An 11,586-nucleotide genomic window follows, 5' to 3' on the forward strand; every position below is an offset into this window, starting at 1 on the left:
GAGAAAATAAATTTCTGCTGGTTAAGCCACCCAGTCAATGGGATTTTTGTTATGAATCCTGAGCACACGAGATGGATTACATATATCTGATACGTATGGATATGTAGACATACACCCACATGTATGTAACATATGCATTTTTCTTATTACAAGCCCTTATGAGATATATGCTTTGCAAATACTTTCTCACAGTCTCAGGCTTTTCCTTCCATTTTAAAAACTGTTTATAGAAGAACAGATGTTTTTAGTTTTGATAAAGTTCAATTTATTAATTCTTTCCTTTTGGAAACATGCTTTGTGTGTCAAATATAAGAAAACATCGCCTAACTCAAGGTCCCAAAGATTTTCTCCTGTGTTTTCCCTTAGGAATTTTATAGGTTTATGTTTTAGGTTTCAGTCTGTAATTAATTTTGAGTTAATTTGTGTTTCATGCAAAGTATGAAGCAAAGTACAGTGGGGGTTTTCTTCATGTAGAAATACAGTCACTACATATTGTAGCTTTATAATAAATTTTGAAGTCATGTAGTGTTAGTCTTCCAACTGTATTCTTCTTTTTTCAAAGTTGTTTTGGCTACTGTAGGTCTGCATTTCTAAATAAATTTTGGGATCACTTTGTGATTTTCTTTTTTAAAATATTTATTTTGCTGCACAGGGTCTTAGTTGCAGACTCTGGGATCTTAGTTCCCTGACCAGGGACTGAACTCGGGCCCCTTGCATTTGGAGCATGGAGTCTTAACCACTGGACACCCAGGGAAATTCCTCAATTAAAAAAAATATATATATCTGCTGGGATTTTGATTGAGATTTCATTGAATATATACACCACTTGGGGGGAATTAACATTTTAGCAATGGTGGGTGTTTCTGATCTTTGAACACAGTGCGTGCGTGCTAGGTCACTTCAGTTGTGTCCACCTCTTCAGGACACTATGGACTGTAGCCTGCCAGGCTCCTCTGTCCATGGGATTATCCAGGCAAGAATACTGGAGTGGATTGCCGTGCCCTCCTCCAGTGGATCTTCTCCACCCAGGGATCAAACCTGTACCTCCTGCATTGCAGGTACATTCTTTACCCCTGAGCCACCAGGAAAGCCCCTTGAACACAGTATGTCTCTCTATTCACTTAGGCATTTTTGCCAGATTTATCCCTATGTATTTAATTTTTTGAATGTCATGTAAATGATTTTAAAAATTGTTTCAGTTTCCATTTATTCATTACTAGTAAATAAATATACGAGTTTAAAAATATCAACCTTGTGTTCTGCAAACCTGCTTAATTCACTTACTAGTTCTAATGGCTATTTGGGGGTAAATTCCATCAGGTTTTCTATCCATACAGTCATATCATCTATGAATAAAGACAGTTTTATTTCTCCCTTTCCAAACTAGATGTTTCTTTTTTTTCTCTTGTGCTTCAAGAAATTTTTGATCATACTTAGTCTAACTTATCATTGTACACATGCAACTAAAGTTCAGAGAGATGATATTTCAAGACTCCTTGTTCAACAAATAAAAGACAAAAACTCGGTAGCATACAGCAATTAGCATTTATGTAGGTCAAGAGTCTGCAGAATTTGTACGTGATCTGGATTAACGTCTAATGCAGGTTGGCTAGGTCACTTTATCTTGTCTGGGCTCGCTCTTATGCTTGGTGTTGGCTGCTTGGTGACTGATCTAGGGTACAGTTGGGATGACTGGGGGTGAATAAGCTGTTTTACATGTCTTATACCCTATGTCAAGTTAGCCAGGTCAGGAGAAGATTATGCAATTTGGGAAAGAACTATTGGTAATGCTACTGAGGCTCCAAGATTGCTTGTCACATACCATTATTATGACCGTACACACCAGCCTAGAAGTGCTACATCTGTCAGGTTCAGTAGGTTTTGTTAGAATCTCAGTTTTTGTCTTTTATTTGCTGAATAAGGAGTCTTGAGGGGAAAAGTAACTAACAGAAATGCACAAACATTTTTCAAGCCTCTGAAAATTTTGCTAACATTCCATTGATCAAAGCCATGGCCAAGGGGACTTTCCTGGTGTCCAGAGGTTAATACTCTGTACCTCCAATGCAGGGGGCACAGGTTCCATCCCTGGTCGGGGAACTAGGATCCACGTGCTGAGGGGTGGGGCCAAAAATAAATAAAAATAAATAAAACAGCCTATTCCTAAACTAAGATCATGGCATCTGGTCCCATCACTTCATGGGAAATAGATGGGGAAACAGTGGAAACAGTGTCAGACTTTATTTTTTTGGGCTCCAAAATCACTGCAGATGGTGATTGCAGCCATGAAATTAAAAGATGCTTACTCCTTGGAAGGAAACTTATGACCAACCTAGATAACATATTGAAAAGCAGAGACATTACTTTGCCAACAAAGGTTCGTCTAGTCAAGGCTATGGTTTTTCCTGTGGTCATGTATGGATGTGAGAGTTGGACTGTGAAGAAGGCTGAGCGCTGAAGAATTGATGCTTTTAACCTGTGGTGTTGAAGAAGACCCTTGAGAGTCCCTTGGACTGCAAGGAGATCCAACCAGTCCATCCTAAAGGAGATCAGTCCTGGGTGTTCATTGGAAGGACTGATGCTGAGGCTGAAACTCCAATATTTTGGCCACCTCATGCGAAGAGTTGACTCATTGGTAAAGACCCTGATGCTGGGAGGGATTGAGGCCAGGAGGAGAAGGGGACGACAGAGGATGAGATGGCTGGATGGCATCACTGACTCAATGGACATGAGTGTGAGTAAACTCCGGGAGTTGGTGATGGACAGGGAGGCCTGGCGTGCTGCGATTCATGGGGTTGCAAAGAGTTGGACACAACTGAGCAACTGAACTGAACTGAAGCTTTCTTTTAAAAAAAAAAAAAAGGCTAAACCCAGAGCCAGAATGGGAGGACTCTCTAAAGTTACAAGGACATGGATACAAAAAGACTCGAAGAACTGGTCTTTAATGCAATCCTGATGGTGAGAGCCAAGGGGTTGGAACAGATCGTAGCAAAGAAATATCACACATCTTGGCTCTGAGGCAATTACTTTTGCATTTTACCTTCTTTGGTAGAATGACTAGTAACATTACTAATAGTTTTTTCCCAAATTGCTGTGGCAAGATCTGAGAAGTTCTGAAGAGTAGAGAATAATGGGTGGGTTCTGAGTGGACACTTCGCTATGTACAGTCTTCAAGAACTCTTCAAAGGCAGAGACCAGGCAATACTGAAGAATTCATTAAGTAAATGGATTCCGGTGTCCAAAATGTCATATATTAATTAGAACATTTTTTATTGCAAGTGACAGAACTCCAAGAGAAACTGGTTCAAGCAGAGAAGGAACTTTATAGCTCCTATAACTGAAAAAAATCAAGAAATATATGAAGCTTCAGTTACAGCAGAATCCAAAACCTCAAATAATGACTGTGACAGTTTCTGTCCACCTCTGGACTTGAAATTTCTCTGCCTTTGTTCTCAGGCACTCTCTGTCCACGAGATGGGGTGCCAGCAGCTCTCAGCTTACACCCTCCAGTTTAACAATTCCATGGGGAAAGATCTTCATTTTCCTAATAATTCCAATAAAGCTCTAAAATTAAGCTCACTGTTTTAAACTCTGTTACCTTCCCAGCCCTGAATCTGTTCTTAACTGAAAGGAATGGAAAATGCTTCTTGGCCAACTCTGCCTTGGACTTGAACTTGAGAGAACCCTGCATGTCACAAACTTATTTATTTATGATGGACACTGTGCCACTCAGGAATCTGTTATCGACACGGACGCAGCAAAACCCGTAAACCTAAACAGCCACTCCTGGGACTCACCAGTTAGACCCAAGGGAATTATTCTCACATGTCTTGACCTGTGTCCTCAAAATAAAGGAAAAACTGTATCAAAATGTTATGTTTTGTGGGCTATGTTGCCCCTGACATTGGGAATAGATACTATTTTGGAGGAAGCAGAGAATTGTAGTGGCAGAATTATTTAAGGTAAGAGAATAAGCACTTAGGTAATTATATATTTTTAATAACTTGTTGGGGTCACAAAGAGTCGGACATGACTGAGTGACTGAACTGAACTGAATAATTTGTTAATGTGCCATGTTCTTCTGCCCAGATAGCAAGAATGCTATAGACGTTAGCCTGATGAGATATCTTTTCCCAGTGCTTTTAATTGCCCATGTTCTTATTCTCCTCATGTTTCATTTCACGGCTCTACAGATACTCACAAATTAGCTTCATAATCACAAGCTGGTGGCTGAGCAATATTTTACAATATTAAATAATTCATACTACTCGAATGTTTTTCTATACATAGGTATAGATATAAATGTAGCATGCATGGAGTGTGATACTGATTCTTTTTTCTTTGCTCTTCAAGTGTAGTTGATTTACAATGTTGTGTTAATTTCTGCTGTATAGCAAAGTAATTCAGATATATATATATATCGTCTTTTTCATATTTTTTTTCCATTATGGTTTATCACAGAATATTCAATATGGTTCCCTGTGCTATACAGTAGGACATTATTGTTTGATATTGATTCTTTTTTTAATTTTTAAAAAATATTCATTTATTTATTATTCACATTTTTGGCTGTATCTGGTCTTAGTTGCAACATGCAGGGTTATTTGCCCTGTGGCATGTGGGATCTTAGTTTCCTTACCAGGGATCGAACCTGTGTCCCCTTCCTTGGAAGGTGGAGTCTTAACCCCGGGATCACAGGTGAAGTCCCAATACTGATTCTTCACATAGGCAACTGGATGATCATTTTTGAATATTTTTGTTTTTTGTAAGAGATGCCAATAAGGTGTATAGAAATTCCCCCCAATTAGTATTTCAGCTTTGTTCAAATAATTGTTAGTTAAAATTATAGTTTGTTTGGCTTTTTAATTTTAAGAGAATGTTGAGTATTGTAGAAGAAAAATTAACATTTTTGAAAAAATATGAAAATAATTTTATGTTAATATATTTTATTGCTACTTTCTGGATATATGTTCAAGTTTTATATGCTTTTGTTACCATTATATTTTCTTTTTAATTCCATTAGAACAGGGGTTGACAAGCCATATGAATTACTGACTGTATTTGTAAATAAGGCTTTACAGGCACACAGTCAGGCCTATTCATTTATTATTTAGCGCTGCTTTCACATACAATTGCAGGGTATAGTTGTTGAGACACAGACCACGTGCAAAGCTAAAAGATTTACTATCTTGCCCTTTTAAAAAGGTTTACTGACCTTGGTTTAGACTACTGTCAATAGAACACAAATTTTATGAAAATATTTATTATATAATGTAACGTTTGTGATTGTGCTAGGATGGAAACAAGACACATATATTTTGTAGAAAAGTATATAATAATTCATAAAATATGCATTTTACTATGCATCTGGACATGGACAGTCCATCAACATCACACCTGGACATGTGTAAATGTAACTAAATTTGATACTTTTGCTGACTTTTACTCATTAAAAATCACAGCTTTACACATAATGTAGAATTTGGACATTCCATGGATATAGGTATATGTATGGCTGAATCCTTTCGCCGTTCACCTGAAATCATCACAACATTGTAAACAAGCTATACCCAAATGCAAAATAAAAAGTTAAAAAAAAATTGGAGCATTCCGAAAGTAAAATAATGGAGCCTGTTTTCTGTAAGAATTCGTTTGCTCAGTTTACAACTTTTAAATGTTAGGTATATGGTGAGGGGAGGGGCACTCTAGTTTTATCTCCTTTCCCTATGTCCTGAATGTTAGAAGCAGGACACGGGAGAAGTTCCTGGGTTTCCCAAAGGAAAACCAAGACGTCATTACAAATAGAAGGGAGATGAGCCAAATTGTTAACAACATATCTGAGCTGACAGTTTGGCAGTAGGAGCAGTTCTGTCAAGTTCTGCTGTTCTCTGATTCCAGAACAAGGATTAATGGGGGCAAGGAGGAAGACATTAGACTCGTGGATGAATAAGAAGGATATCTCATGGAGTTCCTCATCAGCGATGTGTTTGATCAGAAGCTCAATGACCGCATCCATGGTCCTGCAGAAAGTTAAGTTCAACAACAGGTTTGTTGGAATCTGTTATGTCTCAGCTTCTGCACTAGGTCCCAAAGTTTGGACAATTTTATGATTCAAATAACCAACTGAAAATGCTGAGAACACACAGGCCAGTTCCCACCACTGCAAATGTACGCATTTCAGAAACATCTTAGCAGGCAGTCCAGCTCTGCTCATAAGAAAGCTCTGGGTCTGTTTATGTATCAGAGACACACAAACTTAGAAGTAATCTCTGTAGGAGGCCATCTAGGAAGTTACCCAAAGCCAGTCTACGACCTTGACAGTTCAACTTCAGAAGGAAGGATTAAGCGATCTTTGTAACAAAGATCCCCCAGATATAATGCTATTTCATCTAATCAGTCTTGCTAAGGCAAATGGTGAAATTCTAACCAATTAAATTAAAATGCTACCTAGGCCACTCTGAGAAGCAAATTTCAGAACTGATTTTTTCTCTCATTTCCTCTTTGAACCTGAAAGTTAAAAGGTCTATGGAGGGAAAAGGACACATCCTCTTTGATCAAAGTTATCAAATCAATTTATTCTGTTTCTAAAGGAATTAATGGAAGGAGAGGAGACACCAGTGTTTCATCTCACAGTAAAGGAAAGGACTGGGTTTCATTTTTCATTCCTTGCAGAATCACTGGAGCCAGACTTAGGCAAATGGCACTGACCAGCACAGTCTGCAGGATTAAAATACTTTGCTTCCCTCCTTTCTTACCATGTTCTCCTCTCCATAATGTCATACATTTCTCTTCTATCAGTCTCGCAATAAAGCTGTAGAAGAACGTCACTATCAGAGACCATTATGATGTATTTGATTCCTGCAGGCCAGTCATACGGCAACTACGCTCTAAGTCAAGATATTTAAAACTGAAAGAGACCTTAGCGGTCATCTTGAAGACTTCTTCAGTGCCTAGACAAGTTAAATAAATGGCTCCCAATTCCACAAACTTCCATCTAAGAGAAAAAAGTCTATAATCCAGATATCTCAACTTTCATTTAAATGAAATGAAAGGTTTTATATACCCTTCAAGAGAGGTAGCATTACCTAATGATCACAGGTCAAACAGCTCAGAGAGGTTAGGTAACTTGCCTACGATCACATAGCTGGTAATTAGGGAAGTCAGATACTGAACTTTGATCCTTCTGACTCTCAAGTTCATGCTTGTGGTTACACTGCTTCTTGTGAACCGAGGAACATTGGGAGATGACTGGAAATGTAGGAAGGGGACAGAGTTTGTAGGACTTGGAATACCAAAGTTTGGATTTTATTCCACAGATGGTGGGAGTCGCTGAGGGATTTTTTTTTTTTTTTAATGTGGACCATGTTTTAAGTCTTTATCCAATTTGTTACAACATTGTTTCTGTTTTATGTTTTTGTTTTTTTGGTCCTGAGGCATGCAGGATCTTACTTCCCCAACCAGAGATGGAACAGGCCAAAAAAAAAAAAAAGCACCAAAAAGATGGTCTTTAGGCAATTGGAATTCAGCAAAGCCTGAACTGGAGATATACTATTTGGGGGTGGGGAAATCATAGAAACACGGAGACTGTCAAATCAAAGACAGATTTGCCATCAAGAGAGACTGTGACAATGGGGGAAAGAAGTAGAACCATATTTTGAGAAATAATGGCAAAGGAAATGGAGGAAAGATCAGAGAAGCAGGAAGCGTGTAAGGAGAACAAAAAACCAACAGGAAAGTTTCATAGTAAGAAGCTCTAGTGCTAAACAAGGTCAACTATGATACAAGCTATAAAGTATCCACTGAATTTGGCAGTTAGGCAATTCAAAACTCACCTTAGTAAGATCAGTTTCAGTGGAGTGGTAGGACAGAAGCCTGATGAGATCAGTTGGAAGGCAGGGGGTGAAGCAAGACAAAGATGAATTTAAGGATCTGAGTATGAGTAAAGGAAATTCAAGTCAGAAAAGGTGCCAAGTGATTTTTCTGCTGGGTGGGAGTTAATGACAAGAGAGCAGCGCCCTGACAGTTGAACATATTAAACAAGATCAATTTGGTTTTAGAAACTTGGGGGTTGAGAGGATCCAGGTTGAAAAGAGCAGTGAGAATCGAAGGTTTAAAATAAGAAGACGTTAGTGCTCCATGTGTGAGCAAAGGAAATCATTGTCCTTGGCAACTGCTGTATATGAAGTATGCGTTAGGGTGTGAAAGTACAAGAGAGAAATATGACGTTCTTTGCTTCAGTTAATCATTTCCATGGGTGTGCTGACTAAACGAGATCTGAACTGGATAAAAAACAGGATCGTGGTAGAACCTTGGAGTCCAGTCTTGGCTATTATGCACCAGAGAAGGAGCCTGAACACAGAAGTAGGGAGATCAGAGCAAAGCAACCCCAAAGTGAAACAAAGTTTCCAGAAGGTGGTGGAATAGAATGATGCAGAGGGAACAGAATTGAGGACAAAGGAAGCAGTCTCTGATTTATTGATTAGAAAGTAGTTGACAGGCTTTGAGAAAATATATTTTCAGTCCTGTTGCAGAGGGTTAAGGAGCAAGTGGATGGTGAAAATGCGGGGGATATATTGAGCCAGAGAGGTTTCTTGATGACTTTTCTTTTCTTTATGTTTTTGTTTTCTGGCTTGTTGGGTTTTCATTGCTGCTCAGGCTTTCTCTAGATGCATCGAGCAGGGGCTGCTCTCTAGTTGCGGCACATGGATTTCTCACGGCTCTGGCTTCTCTTGTTGCGGAGCATGGGCTCTGGGGCCTTAGGGCTTCAGCAGTTAGTGGCTCCTGGGCTCTAGAGTGCAGGCTCAGTAGTTGTGAGACTCTGGTTTAGTTGCTGCAAGACTTGTGGGACCTTCCCAGACCTGGGATGGAATCTGTGTCTCCTGTGTTGACAGAAGGAGTCTTCACCACTGAGCCACCAAGGGAGCCCTCTTGATGACTTTTCTATCCCCAAAACTCCTTTTGCTACATTTGTGTTATAGTTGGTGTGTGAGTGAGTACGGAGATACTGCACATTCGGTAAATTAAGCACCCAAGAATTTAATATCTTTGAAAATGAGAAATGCTTTGCAAGTCATAATCATGTAACAGTTATGGACTCAGTAATAGTGTGAATTTTCCCCTAATAATGGTACTTATCTTACCACTTAAGGCAAAGAGATAGGTGCTTTCCAGCTCAGATATACTTTCTCATCGTGAGTTAAGCGACTCTCCTTTCTCTGTGTGTGCCTATTTAAACGATCCAATTCAGCTTTTATCTTTCTCCTGAAGAGCTAATCAAATATGTGGTAAAACCACTTAGAACCACGTTATAAATTTCCTTTCTTCCTTATTTCTCTCTCCTTGGCTATAAAAAATTGGTACCCATCCAAAACCAAACAAACAAATAAACCCCAAAATACTTCACTAGCAAGAAGAAAGGCTCTGTTTTCATTTCATTTCATAAAAACATTAATCCTATACTTAGAACATCTACCATGGGGGTGAGCCTGGGACCCTGCATTTTGGTAGCAGGAGGAAGCAGAGTGTCTTCAGATGATCAGAGTCTGAAATTAAGTCTTGTTTTTATGAAATGGAAATGATCAAAAGCTGTCATGGTCTACCAACTACAGATACTTGAGGACTTGAACAAGTCGAGAAGCACAGACCCTCAGGCTTGAAGGACTTCAACTTTTAGCTAGTCAACTACCTGTCCAATATTTGTATCCTTTCCACAACATTTCTGCCAAGTGATGGGGGAATCACTAGCTCCTGAGGATAACTTAGTTCAGTTAGTTAGTTAGTTCAGTCTTGTCCGACTCTTTGTGACCCCATGGACTGCAGCACGCCAGGCTTTCCTGTCCATCACCAACTCTCAGAGATTACTCAAACTCATGCCATTGAGTCAGTGATGCCATCCAACCATCTCAGGTTCTATAACTGAGTAAGAGCTCACTGACACACATAGAAACACATATTATGCCACTGGCTTTTGAGAAAAGATGTGAAAAGGTACAGACGTTAGAGTCCTTGTCCCCCATTTGCTCTGCCTGCATTTTGTCTGTGGGAAAACTTTAGCCAAAGAATAAATTTAACTGTAGAAAAGAAAAAATACTGAAACAAATGAAAATAGTCAAAGGCGGCCAAATAATAATTGTTTTTAGTCATTAGGCACAAAGACCTCTAGTTCCTTCTCAAAGGCTATAGATATTCTGAGTCATATCCTGTGAGCTGTCTCACAGGTATTGAAACCCCCACCAGGTGGAGAAGTCACCTACATGATGATCAGACTGTAGCCAGGACATTAGCTGCCACAATTTCAAGAATTGGCCTCAAGGAAATGGAAACAAACTGACCCTGGGACTGCAGATTAACTGTACTTAAAACAATTGAGATGATGCTGGTCAGACCATCGAGGACCAATTTTAAGATGACTGTCACAGCTAACTACTGTTTCTACAATTGCATCCCCCTCCCTTCCCCTATAAAAGCTCTTGCTTACTGATGGTCCGGGGTGGGGAAAAGGGGGCAATTCGCCTTTGCACAGGCCTCTGTCCCACCCCACCAACCCCGCTATCTGCATCCCACGCTCACCCCCGCCTCTGGTTGCCAGCATCCAGAATAAAACAAACCTTCCTTTCCACCAACCTGGACTCTTTATTGGCTTTTGAGCAGTGAACAGGCGGACCCCACTTTTAGTTACAGAAGGAGGTTTCTTGCAAGGTCAACCAGGAAGGAGACAGAAGGCAAGACTCTCAAATTTTTCTCCTTGATCCAGAGTTCTGGGAGAAAATTAAGGGGTTAGGGTAATTTCAAACTTAAAAGCTGATTGGCTAGTCTTGAATTAGTCCTATAAGCTACTCCTGCTGCTGGAAACCAGATTTTCTTTATTGAAGGACTTCTTGCTTCATAAAGGGCTCCGATGGCAACACTTCAATTCTTTGAGTTTGGTGAAATGAAGATTCTTGATTCCTGAGTCTTCCTAGAGACATGGGTTCCTGGCTTGCACATGCACAGTGCTGATTCTGTAAAGTAACTCCAGGTTTGACTAATCAGCCTATTTAAGGAGACAAAGTCAGTTTAAGGAGGCTGGTCATTTTTATGTGCTCTTTGGCAGCGAAGAGCGTTCTGGGAGCAATGACAAAGGGCCGAGGACTGATCCAGTGTGCTGTCCTGGACAGACGGCAATCCAGCAACTTGTCACTGTGGGTGACCGGCCCGGCAGACCCCAGGCTGGAGACCCCCTCCACTAACCTGTCAGTCAGTCAGTTCAGTCACTCAGTCGTGTCCGACTCTTTGCAACCCCATGGACTTCAGCACATCAGGCCTCCCTGTCCATCACCAACTCCCAGAGTTTACTCAAACTCATATGCATTGAATCGGTGATACTATCCAGCCATCTCATCCTCTGTCGTCCCCTTCTCCTCCCACCGTCAATCTTTCCCAGCATCAGGGTCTTTTCCAATGAGTCAGTTCTTCACATTGGGTGGCCAAAATATTGGAGTTTCAGCTCCAGCATCAGTCCTTCCAATGAATATTCAGGACTGATTTCCTTTAGGATGGACTGGTTGGATCTCCTTGCAGTCCAAGGGTCTCTCAAGAGTCTTCTCCAAC

The sequence above is a fragment of the Bos indicus x Bos taurus genome, chromosome 15, assembly GCF_003369695.1.
Source record: "Bos indicus x Bos taurus breed Angus x Brahman F1 hybrid chromosome 15, Bos_hybrid_MaternalHap_v2.0, whole genome shotgun sequence".
Taxonomy (NCBI): Eukaryota; Metazoa; Chordata; class Mammalia; order Artiodactyla; family Bovidae; genus Bos; species Bos indicus x Bos taurus.